At 39.3% G+C, this 6,032-nt stretch overlaps 1 protein-coding gene across 1 annotated transcript in view; it reads right to left on the bottom strand.

The window, feature by feature from the left end:
- The window catches only part of LOC101862204 (ADP-ribosylation factor-related protein 1), a gene marked incomplete in the record, with an annotated part of 13,845 nt that extends 11,575 nt beyond the window's left edge, over positions 1 to 2,270 (bottom strand). Inside the window, 1 exon segment of the mRNA XM_005105121.3 lies at positions 1,608 to 2,270.
- Between the last annotated feature and the right edge of the window lie 3,762 nt (positions 2,271 to 6,032).

Consider the following 6,032-nt stretch of genomic DNA (forward strand, 5'->3'; position numbering starts at 1 on the left):
AGAGAGAGAGAAGTGGCAGGGGAGGGGAGGGGAAGATGCTCAAGACATTTGGTTGCCATTGAAAAAAAGATGATACTGTTCATGTAATTATGGCATCATTGCTCTTTTAAATTTACATTGTTCTGAACTACGATAAAATCAAGTGATTTAGGAAAACACAGATGAGGGTAGAAAACACAAAACAGGTCCATGGAAATGGATATTAAATTGAAAGCTGAGTACCAGTCATTTCGTCACACGGTCATTTGGTCCAACCAGTGCAGTCAAGACATCACAGTCAACTTGTCACACCCCAAATCCACAAGTTTGGATGGAGACGGTCATTCTGTCACACACTTGCACACATCAAAAATGCATTGTCGTGACAATCACAAATCACGATGGCGGGGGGGAGTCATACCTGATCAGCTACACTGTTCATAACTGGGTGAGTTTTGTTGAGTTGTCTTTATTGGTGGGAGGGGTGGGGTTTCAGTCAAAGAATTAGATTGGAGGGTCATACTAAAATTATGCGAAAAGACGTGAAAAGACACGAAAAAGATACGAAAAGACATCTGATTAGTGTCCTTTCAGACGTCATGACTTATTTTCAGGGTTATTTTGATCAAAATTGGGGTACAATCCTTACCATCTACAGTCCCTACAAATTTTTATATTCTGCCATGATGAACACCCGAGACTTCCGGATGAATGCCAGATCGGTGCATGACGTCCTTTGGATGTTTCATTTTCTCTTTTGTCGCCTCACAATTATTATAGCAAAATATTATTAATTATGTAATTAGTGTGATATGAACTTTCTTTACTTTATGGTGCTGGGTACCACAGTGACAAGTGGAAAATTACATTGTAACCCTGGTCCTGCAAGAGCTGGGTCTATGTTCCCCGAAGTGTATTTCGGCACCTCGCCTTCCGTCCCGTCCCGAGTCAGTCTGGCCCTGACTCGGTGCACGCGCACCGAGCATCATCCGCGTGATGACCGGGTCCTGTGTTCCCGCAGCTCAAGTGTGAGTGCGTCAGTCTGCTTGAGTTTGTGTGCGTTTGTGGCCTACTTCTAGAACCGCCAACGTTGGTTCGTAACCGAGGCATATGTCTCATTCCAAACACCCAAAGTTGGTAGCTCTAGATGTTCGTCCAATGAAATTAGAACAAATTGACACTTGGGCAACTGCGCTCGCAACTGCATCATAAAGTCATCAGGACACCCTCCCAATTAGGTTATTTGGACTGGTATCGTATCTTTTCGACATGTCTATTTGTGTCTTTTCACATTCTAGTATGACCAAGAATGGATACACCTTTCATTTATAAAACTCAAATAAATACTTTACTGATTTTTGTAATCATTTTTCAGACTATTGAAAGTTTTAAAGTTCGTCTAGAATCTAGATCTAGATCTAGATCTATATCTAGATCTAGTATCAAGTTCTTCCAAGTCAATCATCTAGATCTATTTCGATTTTAATTTTAAGGAGATCACATCTTGGCTTGCGTAGATCCCCAATCTTTACAATTGCCATCGAACAAAGTCAAAGTAGATACATGACATCATTATTAAATATCACTGGAAAAAAAAAAAAAATATGATTGATTGATTGTATACTCACGGTTTTGCTTTGGCTTTGTTCACTTGGTGGGATCTTGAACAATCAACGATTCAGAAGCAAATCAGTTAGATCTACCAAGTGGAAGAGGTGGCTCACACTGACGGTGAATGTGTCAAGATTTTGACATTTAAATTAGGCTACATTTTTGGGAAGCCAACTTGACACACAATGTTATGTGGACACAACAACAGAGGATTGAGCTGCGAGACCACCACAGCACTATTTACTCTTGTGAATAAGCTAGACTCTAGGTTAGATATAGAATACTGGGACAATAATAGTGATAAGTCTATCTAGATCTAGTTATAAATGATAACATTAGCCGCGTCAACATCCACTATTCAGGTCAGCAGGGCGTGAACGTGATGAGGTCCAAATTATTTTGACAGAGAAACTAAACTAAGATACCATCACCATACCAAGTCCAAGGCTCTTACTTAGTCTTAGATAGTCTAGAATAGTCGAGATCTTTTACTCTCTCGAATATCATCTTGTTTTCAAGGTCCATATATGGAATACAGATGTTACACGGCACAGGGTTCGTATCAAAAGATTATATCTAAATTCCAGATCAAGACATGGGTTAAAGGACAATTTAGATCACATCTACGATTCAATTACTGAGAGAAATGTGCATTGGCCAACAAGAACATTGAACGATGTGTTGACGTGTTTTGTTTCCGGTAGGTCCAGGGGACATTACTCTAGAAAAAAGAAGGTTTCCATCAGCTGACTCTATTACTCCGCCTTTTTTCATATTCACCAAAGAAAACACGTAGCCTATGCAGAGCACAGTGTACACTGTATTTAATCTTTATTAATTTTACGATTTTACTGAGCAAAAAGTCTCTTGGATTAGGCTGAATCGTAATGAACAGCAGTAGACAAAGCCTAGGTTAATTAAGAAAAACAAACAAACAACAGAAAACTTTGTGTTTCAAATTAAAAGTGCCAGTCGATGAATGATCTGAATTTTAGCACTTTTCAAGTTCATCTAATTAAAAAATTCCTTTCGAGTAACAAGAAGCTTGTTGACACAATATAGGATATTTAGTACAAGGTAAAAGTAAGGTAGACAGACAGACAGAAACAACCGATTAAAAAAAAGAAAGAAAAGGGGCCTACCTGGTGGCCGCCGGAAAACATCTGATTTAAATTTCCCCCATAATACAATGTACACATAACATGCATTTCAAAATATTGAACGCGATTGTATTATTTTTTTTAACCTGACTTGCTTTTATATGTCGTCTTACTTTTTCCTTAAACGCGCGCAACTTGCACACGAGCCCTCCGAGATTTTTCGCCCTTGTCCGAGAAGGCTAGGTGTAGATCTTTCCTACCAGAAGATCAGGGGTGTGGCAGAAAGACAGCTGTAAGAAGGAGTCAATGAGTAACAGTAGAAAAGCTGCAGAAAGAGTCAGGAGCCCAGAGGAGGGGGCAAAGGAGGTGAGGGGGTGGGGGCAGAAAGAGGAAACGAAAGCAGACAACAGAATATTGCTAGAGAGCAGGAAAGGAGGTGAAAGGAGACAATTTTAGAGAAGAAAATTTTTCGGTCGCCACCCGGATTCGAACCCGGGACCTTTGAATGAGAGGCCAACACCTTAACCTCTAGGCCACAAGAGCCCCGTGCTTCTCTTTACTCAAACAAGCAAACACTAGAGTGTTCTTCCCTTTGATCCGCAAAATCATAAGTTATCAACTAATACAGAGATCATGTTTTTCAACTGTCGCAAGGTTAATAATATATTTTGTAATACATGTACCAACAAGGCTACTTTGTTTTACTTGGCGCTGAAGGCCTGTAGCTCTCATTCATTATAATCTCAATGTTTTTCTTTTTTCAACAATTCCACCAATTCAAAACTCAACATAAAAAAAGTAATATTCATCATTTAGAGGGTGTATCTTCTTGTAAGCATTAGAACAGCATTCCATTTCCTGGCTGTAAACAGAGTTTTCAATACTTGGTTTTAAGAAGGTGCCGTAACAACAGTGAAAGCACTTATTCACCAACTGGTAACTTACCGGTACTAACTCCTGACAACACCCTCCCCCCCCCCTCACGCAACACACACACACACACACACACACACACACACACACACACACACACACACACACACACACACACACACACACACACACACACACACACACACACACACACACACATCATGGGCGAAGCGTCTATATAATCAAATAATCACTGCTTCCCTTCCTAATTTTGAAACATTGTCGCTGTCAAATTCATCCTTAATCGTAAACCTCTTAAATTAAAAGTAAAAAGAGGTTCGTAATCCACAATGAGTATGCCTAACATTCAAAACGGTTTCACGGCCACATAAATAGCCCCCTCACCCCTCTCGGGCCACTCCATAAGCAGTCGCAAGCTTTAATTAAGTAAGCTTAGAGTCTACCAATACAGTTGAGGGAACATGTGCATAGCAGTCATGGCTGTTTCATTGCCACATATACCCTGTTCACCCCTTTGGGGCCACAGTTATAATCAATCCCAAGCCCTGATTAAGTAAGCTAACGAACACTGGTCGAGTCTACCTCACAAATGTGAGGGGAACTAACTCCTAACAATCTCTTTACTGCTGCATGTGCTTGTTTTTTTTCTTCGACTTTTTACTGTCCTATAATCAGATCGTGACCTCGATTATGACACCAGCTCCTGGCCGCGAAAGGCTAACAAAAACAGCCAAATGTGAAATTTAAAAAATGATAATTGTCATGTTCTACCAAAGAGTTAGACTCTCTGGTAGATCTATAACATATAGATCTAGTACTGACATCTCTGCTTCTTTGCTTTGTGTTTATGTATTCACATCTAAAGTTAATTTAATTTTAGTTGGATCTGATATTTAATAAGATACTTTCCCGATTATTTTGGCGGTTGAACATACAATATGGATTCCGGATTTGTTTTCATTTACAACTCAGTCAGAGTTGCCGCCTCGAGTAAGATTCTTGTGTGATATCTACAGGCCATATAGATCTATATCTGGTCCCGTTTCACTTTGATTACCCTGTCAAACAAGTCAGCCTTCGCCCCTGCACACACACACACACACACACACACACACACACACACACACACACACACACATACATACACACACACATACACACAAACATACACACACACACGCATGCACGCGAGCGCACGCATATACAAAGCCATTATTCTTCTTTCATAACTCGTCAGAAAAAAATCCAGGCAATAATCCCCACCCATCCTACCTAACCCGAAATTAAAGGGGGGGGAAACATGGATAGAAATGCTGACTATTTTCCTACACCATCCATGTGATTTCAAAGTGGCATTAAAACAATAAAAATAATATGAATTTTTTTTTTTTAAATAACGGAAACAAAGGAAACCGAACTCAACACAAGGAGTTTAAAACTAGATCTACTTTTAATCTCCTTGACTCAACATCATCTGATCAGGTCGGCATAATCACGGGAGGCTACTGTGTATGTGACAAGCTGTTTACCAATACCAAGAATCATCTCCCTTAGATTATAATGATTTATTATATTTTTCCTAAAGCTACACCCCCAAAGTGAAAATTCGGCTCAAAATTACGGAATTTGAGTTGTATGCATTTTTAGCTTCCTAAGCCTCCCCTATAACTATTTCATCGCATAAGAACCCCTCCAAAACCGTATTTTTTTCCCATACCGGGCATGTTTGTCACTGCCATTTCTTCATAAAGTCAGTGTTTTAATTTTCTTTATCGGCCGTTTTCTCAAAACGCGACTTTTCTCTATATTTTTTTGAATAACTCTACCATTTTTCTTCCAATCTTCATGAAATTTTCACAGAATGAGGAGAAGATGTAATACTAAACATTTCTCTGTTGAATTTTTTATATATGGAATAGATTTTTGTTGGTGGTGTCTGAAGTGTGGGTTTTCACGAACTTTTTGCAAACTTGAATGTTACCTCAGGAAAAAATTCATTAAAAATTTTCAAATTCGTTTAGGAAAAAAACAACAGACAAATTGTTAGATCTAATGTTTGTGAACACGCATGCAAAAAAAAATTAAAAAATCAATATCCGTGAGCAATAAGTGCGGTATTCATTACGTAAGACATGTCAACAAAATCCGCCGTATCCATGGAAACGAAACTTTTTTTCAAATTTGCGTATTTTAAGACTCATTACTATGCTTGTTATATGTGTGAAATTTGGTAAAATTCGGTCCAGTAATAAGCGAGATAGCCTTCAGGTGTACCCCTCCCCCCCCCCTTTAAGAAGCACAACTGGTCAGTTGCTGGTCCCGATATAGGGCCTATCTTTTGTATTGTGTTATATCATCGCACTTGTAATTGTGTCTGTCTATCGTTGTATAGGCACTACAATGTAGCATTGCATGCTCTCTCTCTCTCTCTCTCTCTCTCTCTCTCTC

This window comes from Aplysia californica, unplaced genomic scaffold (assembly GCF_000002075.1).
Source record: "Aplysia californica isolate F4 #8 unplaced genomic scaffold, AplCal3.0 scaffold00453, whole genome shotgun sequence".
In the NCBI taxonomy this organism is placed as follows: domain Eukaryota; kingdom Metazoa; phylum Mollusca; class Gastropoda; order Aplysiida; family Aplysiidae; genus Aplysia; species Aplysia californica.